The sequence below is a fragment of the Aegilops tauschii genome, chromosome 5 (assembly GCF_002575655.3).
Source record: "Aegilops tauschii subsp. strangulata cultivar AL8/78 chromosome 5, Aet v6.0, whole genome shotgun sequence".
Classification (NCBI taxonomy): Eukaryota; Viridiplantae; Streptophyta; class Magnoliopsida; order Poales; family Poaceae; genus Aegilops; species Aegilops tauschii.
The window spans coordinates 576,102,921-576,118,309 of NC_053039.3; the positions used below are offsets into that span (position 1 = coordinate 576,102,921).

At 44.6% G+C, this 15,389-nt stretch overlaps 1 pseudogene; it reads right to left on the minus strand.

The window, feature by feature from the left end:
* Positions 1-6,482: 6,482 nt before the first annotated feature.
* Positions 6,483-14,913, minus strand: LOC141022209 (receptor-like protein EIX1; annotated as a pseudogene).
* Positions 14,914-15,389: the final 476 nt, after the last annotated feature.

A 15,389-nucleotide genomic window follows, 5' to 3' on the forward strand; every position in this document is an offset into this window, starting at 1 on the left:
GGTTGACAAGCCCTGGCATCCAATTCTTCAGAATTGCTTGTCCGGGCTGTGGGACATGTACCATGAACAGAATTGTGGCAGGGTAGTTGATAAGCAGAAGTATGAGAAGCATTTGGCCAAGCTTAAGACTGGAAATGATAAGCTGTGCATTGAGTACACAAAGCTTGTCCAACATGTATCCAAGATGTTTGATTGGCAGGATGGTAGGGTAGGCCACATGGATAACCAGAAGGCAGTTGAGGAGGAAGAATTTGAGAAGAAGAAGAAAGAGGTAGAAGAGAGAGCTAGGTTGGAGGTTCAGATGGAGAAGCTCAAACTTGCCAAGGAACAAAGGTGCATTTTACAGAGTCAAGCTGACATTATCAAGAATACCAGGAAGGCAAAGAAGGAGGTTGAACAGGAGAGAGATTTGCTTAAGATAGAGAAGGCCAAGCTTGAGCATGTGGTGAATGAGCTGCTGAGTGATGGGCATGCAAGCAAGGAGAAACTTGAGAAAATCAAGGCCATCCTTGATTCATGAAGTGTGTTCTGCAGATGGTGAAGTACATCCAAGGCCTTTATAAGTATGTGGCCTAACAATCTGATGTGAAGATATGGGGTGTACATTTTGGGGAATGTGAAGCTAATCTAGTCTATGTCTATGCCAATGTTAAGAACTGTTGTTATGCTGCTAGAACCTTTAATGCTAAGTTATGAACTAAGTTGTAATGACTGTTCTGCCTGTATTTGAACCTCTTCTGCTATGTTATGGAGTCAGTGATAAGCACTGCTGGAGTATGCTATGTGTCTTTTTATGTTTAAAAGGTAGTTATGTTTATTAGTGCTTTCTACCTCGGCTTTGTGGCCCAGTTATATTTACAAACCTAGGCCTACTCCACCCACCCTCCACTGCTCATAAATAGCCTACTCCACCCACCCTCCTCCCTCCAGAACACAGCCGCCACACCCCACCTCTAGAAACCCTAGATGGATCCAGAGCTTGGGGAGGTGACAGATGAGGAAGAGGAGGCAGTGCAGGCAGTGGATGTGAGGAGGCAAAGGGCTCGCCCTGCAGTGCAGGCAGTGGAGTGGGAGCTGGAGTTCAAGAGGAGGCTGGCAGAGGAGATCTTGGAGAAGTGCAACTCAGATGAGTTCACAGTTCTTGTCCCTGGCGGCAGGCGCAAGAGCTCAGGGAAGATCATCAGGTGGGCTAGGAGACAGGCAGTACTCGCTCCTCACCCTTCTACCAGAGCAAAGTGGTGTCGTTTCTTCGATCGTTACGATTGAGAGTTGTTGGTAGTAGTTTTTTTAAGTATGAATGAGAGTCTGAGCTATGTATCCCTTCCATTTCTGTACAACTCTTTGTATGAAAGAAAGTTTGGATGGTGGAATCTATGAATGTTTGAATAAATGAATCAATGTTTGCATCAGTGTTGTCTGAATCTACCCAGAAGTCACAAACACTCAGGTTGCATAATGCAACCACTTAGGTTTTAGCAAGCAAATACATAGGTTTCATAAATGCATACACTCAGGTTTCAGGAAGCAAATACATAGGTTTCATAATGCTAACACTCAAGTTTCAGCAAGCAAATACATAGGTTTAAGGTTGCAAACACTTAGTTTTCAGCACTCATACAACAAGACAACTTTCTCAAATGTTGGAATCTTCAGTAGTTACCACTAGCTGTGAAATATGCCTTCCACTTTCCAGTTGGCTTCCTAACCCTCTTGGACCCAATCTCCATCTCAGAGTTGGCAGCTTGCCTTGGAGCATTGAAAACTGTGTACCCTCTGTTAGCTGTTGATGCTCTGGTGTTCTTTGCTGGAGAAGCAATGGATGACCTTGTGTTCTTGGCTGGTGAAGATGTGCCAGGAGCCCCTGTCTTCTTGGTTGCTTTGGTCTTCTTGGCAGGTGCTGATGTGGCTGGTGCTGGAGTAGCAGAAGCAGCTCCCTTGTTCCTCTTTGCTGGTCCTGGAGTAGTTGTGGCTGTTGCAGGCCTCTTCCTAGCTATGGCTGGTGTTGATGGTGCTGATGGTGGTGGTGGGGGTGAGGGTGGGGGTGCAACCACACCTGTAGAAGCTCTGGTAGATGAAGAGTAGTCTGACCTATTCTCCTGCACATTTAACAAAGCAAATTATATTTAAACCACCTAGCCTATGAAACGGAAGTTTCTTTATCAATAAGTATACCTGGTGATTATTCTTTCTCATGTGCAGTTTGGGTTTCAGTGGAACACCACAAGTGGTATATCTGTGACCTTGCATATTGCAATTGCTACAGGTCACTGTCCCAATTCTTGATGTATCCTTCTTGGCAGGCACCTCAAAATGTCCTTTCCTCCTAGTTGTCTGCTTTTTACCCTTCTTTTCTTTGAATACTGGAGGAGATATGGCATCCCTCATGGTGTGTGGCCAACAATCAGGGCCTGGAACAGGGTATATAATATGCTTGTAGGTTTCACAGTAGAGGGGCTTCTTGAAGAACTCATGGACAAAATCTTCAGGGTGTAGCTTCACCTTCTGCATTGCTGCTATAGCATGACTACATGGAACAGCTGTCATATCCCACCTCCTGCAGTCACAAGTGTAGTTGTTTAGGTTTACACAGTAGGTCTTTTCTAAACTACTTGTAACTTGCCAAATTCCTGGTCCAGCCATATATGCATCACAATATTTTGCCCACTTCTTGGCCTCCTCCAATATCTCAGAGTAAGTGGGTGTGATATCCCACCTACATGTCTCTGTCTTCTCCCTAATCTTCTGAAACTTGATCATGAGTTTTGTCCTGATTCTTTCAAGCATTGTCCTCATGGGCTTGTTCCTAACATCCAGAATAATCCTGTTGAAAACTTCACTAAGATTGTTTACAACAAGGTCTGTCTTGCATATAGTATCCATTCTATGCTTGGCCCAAGTATGGACTGGTATGTTGGACAACCACTTCCATGCCTCCTCACTCTTTTTCTTCAATGCTTCCATGCCCAGATCATGCCCATGCTTAGTGAAAGAATATGCAGCCTGGTCTAGATGTTTTTTCAATTCACCCCCTCTAAACCCAGCTGATTGGAAGTTGGCATATATGTGTCTTAAACAAAATCTTTGAGGGGAATCAGGAAATACATCCTCTATTGCATTGAGCAGACCCTGTTCATTGATTTTGTATTAATAACTAGTGAAGTAAGTAGAGAAAGGAAAAGCAGTACATAGTGCAAGGAAAAGCAGTACATAGTGAAAGGAAAATCAGTCAAATCATGAAGAGTAGTTGTACCTTTTGCCTGTCTGACATAATTGTGTAGGGCCCAAACTTGTTGCCACTACCAATTACTATCCTTAACTGTGTAAGAAACCAAGTCCAACTATCTGTCTCCTCCTTGTCAACAACACCAAATGCAATAGGGAAGATGTTGTTGTTGCCATCCCTCCCTGTTGCTGCCAGGATTTGCTGCCCAGTGCTTAGTTTGATGAAGCATCCATCAAGACCTGCATTTTAAGCCATTAGTAAACAGCAACATGTAATGCAATCCCTATTTAAGCACTATACAGACTAGATTTACCTATGAAAGGCCTGCAACCATTTAGGAACCCCTCCTTACAAGCAAACAGACAATAAAACATGTAATGAAACCTTGGGGTAGGTGCTGGGTGGAGTTCAAATTCCTTTGTTGTCACAACACACCTACTACCAGGGTTTGTGTCCAAAACACGCTGCAGATAGTCTCTTAACCTGTAGTATTGTGTCTTGTGATCCCCTTGCACAACATCAACTGCTTTCCTCCTTGCCCTGTAGGCCAAACTTTTTGGAACATGTACTCCAAATTTCTTTTTTGTATAACTCAGTATAGTCTCAACACCTACACCAGGATTGGATCTTACAGTATCCTCAACAGCCTTTGCAACCCACTTCATGGTAACCTTTGTGTTCTCTCCACTTGCTCCACAGGTGTGATCAAGATTCATCTTCTTGATGCTAAAGGTTGACTCATGGGCAATCTTAGAAGCAGTAATATAAAACTCACAACCATGCTTTCTATCTGAGCACCAGGCTATGATCCTACTTGGATCATTCCTATGGTACTCAAAGTTCCTCAGTGTCCTAACATGGTAGTTTCTCAATGCTTCTCTGAACTCTACCACATTCAGAAAGCACAAATGAATCCTAAACTGTTCATGTGCATCAGGCCTAGAGGAATCATACCATATTCTCTCCTTCTTCTTCTTCAATTTTCTCTTGCTGCCACAAGGCAACCTAGGTGCATCATCTTCTTCATCAGAAATGCCTTCATCACCTGGAAAGCAGAACTCATCAGCTTCTGGCACGAAATCTTCAAACTTTTTGTGATCTGGCTCACTGTGTGATCTGCTTGTTGGGCCTTGTTTCCTCACAGGTATCTTCTGTGCCACAGTTTTCACATGATCTGAAACTTCTTCATCATCTTCTTCAGAACCATTTGGCTCCTGCCAAAACTCTGAGGGTTCAGAAGCACCCCCAAAATAATGCTCAGCCATCTCTTCCTCTTCCCTGTAGTGCTGACTTGTTCCTTCACCACCTTCATCTTCTCCCCTAGCCCAAGACTTGTATGAAATTTTCTTCCCTCTGTAATCACCCCTGAAAAACTCAAAATCTGAAGAGGATTTGTCCAACTCATCTTCATCTTGATCTTCTGCTTCAATGCCTTCAATTTCCACTGCCTCTTTTCCCTTGTTGAAATTACAGCTCTATTGTGTGTTAAAATATGGATCAACAGGCACAAGTGGGGGCTGTGAAGAATTTGAGACAGGGAAAAGGACACCTTCTTGGGAAACACTATAAACAATGGGATCACCAACTTGACTAATTGGAATCTGCTCTTCAAGCAAGGTGTGGTCCATGTTTGCATCTGTTGGATTTGGGTCACTAGCCTCTCTCACTGTCATGTTCAATATTTTCTTCTCAGCAAACAAATCTAGCATCTCCTCCACCTTCTCATCACTGTCCAAAACCTCAATCCCCTCCAGCCCCTTACCCTCATCCTTAACATATGACAGATAGGCATCCAACCCATAGCCCTCAAGTTCAATAAGTGCTAACAAAAACAGGTAATTCATTTCTGATAAGGAAAACTTCCTTTCCATGTTGTCTCTACCCTGAAAATGCAGCCTCAATTCCCATACTTCATCATCCAAACTATGCAAAAAAAGAAACAACACATTCAGATTTCTTCAGATTTTCAAGTTAAAAAGTATGCAACAGTTTCACTTGCACAATATATCATCCAAACCTAAACCCTAATTCATATATTGAGTACAATGTATACATAATAATATACCAAAGAACTAATTCATTAACAATATAAGAAACAAATCCTAACCCTAGTTCATAAATAAACTAAGAAAAATAATTAAAACAATTCATAACTTACTCCACGCCACCAAGTGAGGGGGCCCACTGGTGCCCGCCTTCTGGATCCGCGTGGATGCATTTGGCCACTGCCCTGGCCGCGCGGAACGCCGGCAACATCTGGACCTCCTGCGTCGGTGGCCCAGACGAGCGCTGGGTCGGGAAACTTGCGCTGCCTAGCCACTTGTTGACCTCGGAGTGAGCACCGCCCTCGCCGCTGGCTGTCGGCCCAGGCTCGCCGTCGTCCTTCTTCTTCGCCGCCGCCATCGTCGGGGGAGACAGAGAGCACGAGGGGAAGGAGGAGCGAGAGAGAGATGCTGCCGACAGAGAGAGAACGGCAGCGAGCGAGCGGGTGCGGTCCGACCGCACCGGTCGGTCCGAATAACGGCCTCGCCGTCACGCGCGGCGCTGACGTGGCCTGACAGGCGGGCCCGGACCGTCAGAAAACGGTTTATAACGCTAGCAACGGGCGATTTGGGTTTTTTGAGACAGCCGACGAGAAAAGTGGTAGGTATCAGTCATAAACAAAAAAGTGATGGTTTTTTGGAACCATAGGACGAAAAGTGGTATTTTATGCTATTTACTCGAAACCTGGAGTACAATGTTTCTTAGTGTCAGCGCCCAGTATATTGCACCGAGTGAAGTGAAATAATCGACAAAAAAAAGTAAACCTTTTTCTACAATTTACCTTGGGTTTGACACTCTTTCTTATACTAAATTCTGAGTCGCAGAAGTTCCAGCCTTATCTGAACAGACCTGATGGATTGGATTCATAGATAGATATGACAAAAGTAGTTGGTCTGAACAAGTCTGAACCCTGTACAATGTCTATCTAGTGAAGAGATCACGTCTGCGCCCAGTATACTGCGTCCAGAGAAAGAATCACCACAATAAAATCCTACACCTTGCGCAGACTAAATTCTGTCTTTCAGAAATCCTGGCCCTATTTGAACAGACATGATTGGTTGGATTGAGAGCTTGAGAGCAAGATGTGTTAAAACTTCACACATTGACACACACACCCGAAACAGGGGATCAAGTGCTGCCCCTGGCATTATTCATTACACATCAGCTTTACATACCCAAACCTTATTCTAAGGCACAATCCTCAAATACATATCTATGAAACAATAGTAGTACGATACTATAAATACATTGATACATGGTAAAATCCCCACATTCTACGTGATAGCAAAAGGAAAACCAGCGTGAGCTAGTGATCACTCTCAGCTTCTGCGCATTTTTTCCTTGTCCAAGAAGCCCATGTAACTGCCACTTGCACATAGACCCGGTCATACCAGCCATCACAAATGGAGTACCACTTGACTCTCCATTTCCTCTGGAACAAGAAGGTGCAGAAGACTACCCAGAGACCCACTACATATCCAGAACCCATCGCGATGAAAAACGAGACCACGTCGTTCAAATCTTCATGGTGTTCCACGGTAGCCGGAGTTGGCTCGGGTTGTGAACATTTCTGCGACAAGGGAGGACCGCAGAGGCCCGGGTTGCCAATATAAATATCACTTCTGGATCCTCAAGTGTTTGCAGTTGATTTCCAGATGGTACCTCTCCTATCAGGCTGTTATAGGACAGGTTCAAGTGACTTAATGATGTGAGAGTCGATAAGCTTGTAGGAATTTCACCACACAACTTATTGTGTGATAGGTCGAGTGACTCCACTTGTGCCAAGGCGCCAATATTCTCAGGAATTTTTCCTCCCAAGGTATTCCATGATAAGTTCAAGTTCTTCAATTCGACAAGACTCCGATTTCTTCGGGAATATCTCCAATAAGATTGTTATATGATAAATCAAGATTCACCATATATGTGATCTCTCCTGTATATAATCTCTCTTGGCCCTTTGTGACTACCGTGAAATTCTCGGTATATGTGACCATGTCACCAGGACCAATAATTAATTGACTCTCCATAACGGAAAGCACGATGAAATGAATCATCGTAATCTTTCACTAGTATCATCCCTTTGATGTTAACAATAGATTTAGGTATGCTCCCCGTCATGTTATTGTACGAAAGGTCCAAATACTGAAGATTAACTATCTGTGTAAGCTCCTCCGGAATGCGACCATAAAACTTATTCGATCGTAGTCGTAAGAAAGCCAAATATGGCAATTTATCTCCAATCCATGTTGGCAAAGTCCCAAAGAAATGGTTGTGTGCAAGATCAAGAAAGGAGAGTTGCGGGCAGTGTTGGAGAAATGAAGGAAATTCACCTGAGAGGTTGTTGTTTCTCAAGCTTAGATTGTTGATACTCATACTTGTCATGTGCATTCTAAAGATATTTTCGCCAAGCAGGATGGGAGTAATGAAGCTTCAGTCTCCTCTGATGTTTACGTCAAGCTAAATGGGTATGAGTTCCAGTATGTGCTCGAGGAGGATGACTATGTCCCGGATGCTGACTTCGTACCTCGTATTTGGGAGCGCCATGATGAACATGATGACGGTGCTAATCGAGATGAGGATATGCCGGACAAGGATGCTATCAAGAGAGCTAAAAACACTCAAAATGATAGTGGCAATACATCGTCAGGGGCTAGATATGGCACTAATGTGGTGTCTATGCAAACTTCTACTGTTAGTACTGTGCAACACCCTGATGCAGTCCTTCCGAGTATGACACATGCAGAACACACTGATGGTCAAGATATCCAGAGGTCTGTGGAGCCGGAGGGAGAGGCAGCCACGGTTGTGTGTGCTGCAAGCTCGCTCATGGATGCACGTGCACTGAAGAAGCATGCAGTGGCCATGGCTAGCTCCGTGCATGGCCAGCTGGCCGTGGGCACGGTGCATGAGCCCGTCGCTCACATGCATGTGGCTGGGGGCACGTCTGCACAGCATGCAACGCATGCAGCAACCCCAGTCCCGATGCTCGGGCAGCTAGCTATGGGCAAGGATACGACGCCAGCAATGCACGCAGCTGCTGCTACCTCGGTTCGCGTGCAAGGTTCCCCGACACTGTCTGAGTCGACTGCACCGGCATGTTCTCCGGTCGCTGTGGTTCCACTCGGTCCAGCAGCGGTTCGTGCGCATGGTTCTGCCGCGACGCCCGTTGCTACCGTTCCGGTTGGACCGTCGGCGCGTCCCTCTTTACCGACATCTGGGACATTACGGACCCCGACGGCTAAGCCGACGACACCGACGGCGACTATGTCTGGAGGGATTGCTTCGCCTCTCCGACGTAGTAACCGTCATGCCACCTCTGCTGATGGTTCCTCTACGACTGATGAGCACTCTCTAGCGAAGGCGATGCACCGCCAAGCCGTGAGAAATTTGGACCCCACGCCAGGTACCCTGTCCGCTCAACCTTTTCTTTCTTTTTCAGATACTCGCATTAATAATAGCTTAAATAATGTTGGTGTATTTATGGAAAAGAACGATAAAGAAGTTAAACTGTTGGTTGGGGCACTTAAACACATGGAGATTGACCGTTTAAAGGTTTCTCCGAAGTGTAATAACACCCTATCTAACCCCGAAACCGAGGAGGATGATGAAGCGGATGCCAAATATGATTGTCCGCTAGTCTCCCACTTGGTTGGTGATTACCGAGGTTGGTTTGGATGACGGAAGATCTGGGTCCATGTTTTGTGACTTCACAGCATCGTTGCGGAAATCTAAATCACAATCCTCTAAAAAGAAACAAAAACCGCCTAAGAAGGCGAAAATTTCCACACCAATCCGAGTTTCCACATGAGAGGCATGTTTTGGAATAGCAGAGGTCTCTCAGACTTGGCTAAACATAAACACGTCAGTGATTGTGTGCGAGAACACGAATTGGATTTTGTGGCAATTTCTGAGGCTGGTAAATGTGACTTCCGCCCGCACGTCCTCGATCACCTATCTGGTGGTTTCGACTACACATGGCATAGTCTACCAGCTCGTGGAAGGTCCGGGGAATCCTTTTTGGGATACAGACCACGGCAATGGACTTGTTGGCCTTTTCGACCGGTGAATTTCATATCAAATTTCACCTACCAAACAGGGCTGATAATTTTACATGGAGCCTGGTCGCAGTCTATGGGGTTGCCCAAGATGAGCATAAATCCGCTTTCCTTCGTGAACTGGTGAATCTGGCTAAGGATAACCACCCGTACCCAATGCTTATTGGAGGGGATTTCAATATCCTTAGCTACCAGGAGGAAAAAAATAATGACCGCTTCGACGCTCACTGGCCTTTCCTATTCAATGTTGTGATTGATAGTTTGGACCTTCGGGAGGCTTGTATGTCGGGGCGGCAGTTCACTTGGGCTAATAACCGTTCTGTGCCAACGTACGAGAAGCTCGATAGGGTATTCATGGATACCGAATGGGAGCTAAAATTTCCTATGGTAACCGTACGAGCCCTAGAGAGAATCGAGGCATTATCGGATCATGCACCAATCATTCTTGATTCTAATTCTACGAGCCATTCTTCCCGCCACCCTTTCAAATTTGAATTGGCATGGCTGCACCGGGAAGGTTTTGTAGAAATAATCAAGAAAGTTTGGGAGAGGCCAGCCATTGGTCGTACACCGATTCAGAGATGGAATTATAAGATAAGGGCCATGAGGCAACACCTCTCTGGATGGGCGAAACACATCAATGGGTTATATAAAAAAGAAAAGCAGCGCCTTTGTACCATCATTGATGACCTCGACAAAATTGCAGAGACCCGCACCTTATCTCAACATGAGATTGAATTGAAAAATCAATCTACTGAGAAGGTTGCCCGTCTTCTGCGAGAAGAGGAGATCAAATACTACCAAAGGTCCAAAGCTGACTTCATTCTAATGGGAGATAGTAATACAAGATACTTCCAATTGCTCGCCAATGGTCGACATAGGAAGAAATGTATTCATAGTCTCCAACAGGATGAAGGGCGGATCAAAGGTCAAAGGGAGCTCAAAAACTATATCACCAACTACTACAAATCTCTGTTCGGAGCGTCTGATGAAGGAAATGTCACCCTTGACGAGACCCGAACAGATGATATTCCACAAGTCACGGCAGAAGAGAATGACATCCTCACGGCACCTTTCTCAGAAGAGGAGGTGAGAGCGGCGGTGTTCCAAATGGAACACAACAAAGCTCCAGGCCCTGATGGTTTCCCCACAGAATTCTATCAGAATTTCTGGGATATCATCAAGGCTGGCCTTTTGGAGTTGTTCAATTGTCTTAATGCCAATCGACTTGATCTATTCAGAATAAATTTTGGCGAGATTTTTTTGTTGCCGAAGATTAAGGAGGCTGAACGGATTCAGCAGTCAGACCCATATGTCTCCTTAATGTTAGCTTCAAGATTTTCACCAAAGTGGCTACGAATAGGTTAAACTTGATAGTTGACCGTGTTGTCCGTCCATCTCAAACGACCTTTATGCAAGGACGAAATATACTAGCTGGTGTAGTAATCCTGCATGAGACCGTCCACGAGATGCACCGAAAAAACATGAGTGGAGTGATATTCAAAATTGACTTTGAAAAGGCATATGACAAGGTCAAGTGGTCTTTCCTTCGACAGGCCCTAAGGATGAAAGGTTTCTCCGATAAATGGCGCCAGTGGATCCACAATTTTGTAATTGGAGGTAGTGTGGTCATCAAAGTCAATGATGATGTAGCTCATTACTTTCAGACAAGAAAAGGACTACCGCAGGCTGACTCCATCTCCCCAATGTTATTTAATATTGTCACTGACATGTTGGCGATTCTGATTGAGCGCGCCAAGCAGGACGGCCACATTGCAGGAGTAGTGCCACACCTTGTGGATGGTGGCCTCTCTATTTTACAATACGCCGATGACACAATTCTTTTTATGGAACATGATCTGGACAAGGCTCGAAACCTGAAACTCTTTCTTTCAGCATTTCAGCAAATGTCGGGTCTCAAAATAAACTTCCATAAAAGCGAATTGTTCTACTTTGGAGAAGCCGTTGAGGTGGCGGCCGATTATGCTGACCTATTTGGTTGCGCACATGGGCAATTCCTGATTAAATATCTGGGAATACCGATTCATTATCGACGCCTCACCATTGCGGAGTGGAAGCATGTAGAGGAGCGTCTATAGAAACGGTTGAGTAGTTGAAAAGGCAAACTACTCTCAGTTGGAGGACGATTGGTTTTGATTAACTCTGTCCTCACAAATATGGTTCTCTATATGCTTTCTTTCTTCCAACTCCCAAAAGGGGTCCTAAAAAGACTGGATTATTTTAGATCCATATTCTTTTGGCAAGGAGACGGTGAAAAGAAAAAAATACAGGCTGGCCAAATGGAGCGTAGTTTGTAGGCCGAAAGACCAAGGAGGGCTCGGAATTCATGACTTGCAGGTCAAAAATGAGGCCCTACTCAGTAAATGGTTGTTCAAACTTCTTGCTGAGGATGGTGTTTGGCAAACCTTGCTGCGCAACAAGTATCTAGGTCAAAAGGCGGTGTCCCAGGCATTTTGGAAACCTGGCGATTCGCACTTTTGGGCTGGCCTAATGGCGGCAAAGAAACATCTCTTTCGCTTTGGGTCTTTCGCGATAAAGGATGGGTCGGAGATTCGTTTTTGGGAAGACATCTGGCTAGGCAATGCCAGTCTCCGAGAACAATATCCAGGCTTATACAACGTTGTTCGCGATAACAATAATACTATTGCGCAAGTGCTCAGTTCATTCCCGCCGAATATTTCGTTCAGGCGGGATTTGATTGGCCCCCGACTTGTGTCATGGCATAATCTTTTATCACGACTGGATTCGATTAACCTGACACAAGGCCGGAATTTGTTTCGCTGGAACCTTACTACAACAGGGTCTTTCACTATAGACTCTATGTATCGTGTGCTCACACATTCTAAGGTACCAGTGAGTAATAACAAGAAAATTTGGAAGTCCAAGATTCCACTAAAAGTGAAAATTTTCATGTGGTATCTTCATAGGGGGGTTGTGTTAACGAAAGACAATCTCGCACGACGCAACTGGCAAGGGAGTAAGAAGTGTTGTTTTTGTACTCATGACGAGGCAATCAAACACCTCCTTTTCCAATGCAAGTTTGCACGTTCTACGTGGTCAGTCATCCAAATAGCATCAAATTTGTATCCGCCCACAACTGTTGCCAATATTTTTGGTCATTGGTTGGACGGTATTTCAAATAGGTTCAAAACGCTAATAAGGTTGGGAGCGTATGCCTTAATTTGGTCGCTTTGGCTATGTAGAAATGATTTTGTTTTTAATGGAAGAAATGCTTCTCCTCTATAGGTTATTTTCCGGTGTACGCAATTGCTACGTATGTGGTTTATGTTACAACGACCGGAGGACCAACCGCTGTTCAAGGCGGTCTGTATGCGATTGGAGCAGGTGGCTATGGAGGTTTTTTCCCAACATGGGTGGCAACATAACCTTCGGATCGATCCACCACCTCCATCGACATAGGCATAGCATCGGTCTATAGGGCTCTACTGTTGCCGATTTGTCAATTTTTTTCATCAATTTTTGTCAGACCTTCATATTGGGCCGTGTGCATCCTAGTTATGCAGAGGCCGGGTGTTACTCATAATGCTTTGTATCCGCTTGATGCTACATTTAAGATAATAAAATCGCCTTTTATCGAAAAAATACTTGTCATGTTTGTCTCAGAGGTAATAGCAGCACAATCAGGAATTTGTCCAGTTAGCTTATTTTCGGAGATATCCAACAGAAGTAGTAATCGCAATTTACACAATGAAGAAGGAATTGTGCCAGAGATGGAGTTGTCAAATAGAATCAGTCTTGCTAGACTCGGTGCTCCAAAGTCTGATGGTAGTGGGCCAACTAAATTGTTTCTACTAAGATCCAACTCACTCAGACTAATGGGAAGCTTAGGTATTGGGCCATTGAACTGGTTAGAACTGAGATCAATTGCAGTTGCTCTCATATGTTCCATTGTAGATGGTAAAGAACCTATAATTTGGTTATGTCGCATATTCAGAGTTCTCACAGTGGAAGCCACTGCCCAAAACCAATCTGGCACCTTGTCAGATATGTTCGTGTTTGAGATATCAAGATTGTCTAGACGTGTTAGCCATCTAAGCCACAATGGAAATTTTGGCCCAAGAAGGCATGACCGAAGTCCAATATCTGTTAGATTGGAAGGGGGAACCCACGTCGAATTCAGTACGAGGGCTATGGAATTATTAGACAGCCACAACTTTTCCAAGCTTTCAAGGCCTGATAAATGTTCTTCATTTATGAAACCCTCCAGGTTATTGTAGCTCAGGTCCAGTTCAGTCAGCTTCATGAGCTCTCCTATCCAAAGTGGCACAGGACCAGTGAGCTTGTTATTACCAAGAATAAGGCCGGACAGGTTGCTTAAGGGTTTTAGTTTGGTTGGTAGGCTTCCTGTCAAATTGTTGGAAGATAAAAGCACACGTGTCAACTTATTCCAGGAACAACTAGGCAAGCGCAGAAAGAATTCTGTTATGCTTCCATTGATGTTGTTTCCGCGTGCATAGAATTTTTCCAAGCTACATAGGTTCTGTAGGTTCGATGATATCATGCCCACAAGGTTATTCATTTGTAAATCAAACATTACCATGGAGGTCATATTACCTATCTCGTCCGGAAATTGGCCATAGAGACCATTCCATGAGATATCTAGATACTTGAGGCCGGTCAAACCCCAAAACCAGTTGGGTGTGATACTTGTATTGTAGAAATTGTAGGAAAGGTCAAGTGTTTCAAGAGAAGTCAGATTTGAAATCTGAAGTGAATAAGAGCTAGCTCTAAGATTGCAGTCGCTAAGACGAAGAACTTTTAGAGATGGAAGCATGCTCACCACCGGAAGCCACTGGACGATTGTGCTGAGGTTCGTGCCACTCAGGTCGAGCTGCTCAAGGGAAGTTAATTGGGCCAACCAAGTGATATCCATGGAGTATGTGTAATCTGCCCAGCCAAGATTTAAGCAGCGTAGGTTGGAGAGATTACCGAGCTGCGGTGGAATCCTTCCGCTGAAGGTTGATCTTGATAAGTCGATGGATCTCAACTTGTGGAGAGAACCCAGGAACTCTGGTATTTGCACCCCATAGAACTCATTGCAGCTGAGGTTGAGATACTGTAGGTGTTGTAGACCAAGCAACGAGGAGCTAATGTTGCCTCCTAGCACTTGCATCATCATATCAACGTCGTTGTAGTCACAACCATGGCCCGGGAGATCGAGCTTGACGACGTGGTTGTTTCTGCTACTGCAATGGACACCCTTCCATTTGCAGCAATCACCACCCTTCCACGATGATAGGAGGTTTGCAGGGTCCGAGATGCTTACTTTGAAGTCGACAAGCGCGGACCTCTCATCGGCAATACATCTGGTGACCGTCTCGTTTGAATGGCTAGGATGATGATGATGACTCTGCAAAGCTCTTGGCTTGGGTAAACAAGAGAATGGCACATATAGTTACTAAGTGGATGTTGGAGAATAGATGCTTCTCCATTGGGGCTCTTTCACTGGATCTATGATCTTCCAGTTGCATACCTACGCCATGGCATGATATATGTATGTAGTACAAGCTATGCAAAAGTAAGTGTTCCGTTTTCTCCCAAAAACAAATAAAAAACTAAATGTTCGGTCCATTTTCACCGGGGTTAGGATATATTATTGAACAAGATCTCAGGGACACTGACCTGCCTGTCATGATGTGATTACAGGTGGAGAGGAAATGAAAATCTCTACCGATGGAAAGGAGACCGGCGGCCATTCAAAAAGCCTGTCTCGGTCCTTGTCCACCAAGTTTCCTCTTATTTTTCCTTTTCCAAGACCGTGTTGTCTGGAAGCATATCCAAACGAGTGGGACATCCACCATGAGAGCAAGTATAATAAGCTTATACAAGCAGGCTATAAAAATTACTCCCTCCGTTCCTAAATACTTGTCTTTCTAGGCATTTCAACAAGTGACTACATACGAAGTAAAATGAGTGAATCTACACTCTAAAATATGTCTACATACATCCGTATGTGATAATCATTTGAAATGCCTAGAAAGACAAGTATTTAGGAACGGAGGGAGTAAAATATAATTTTTTCTGCT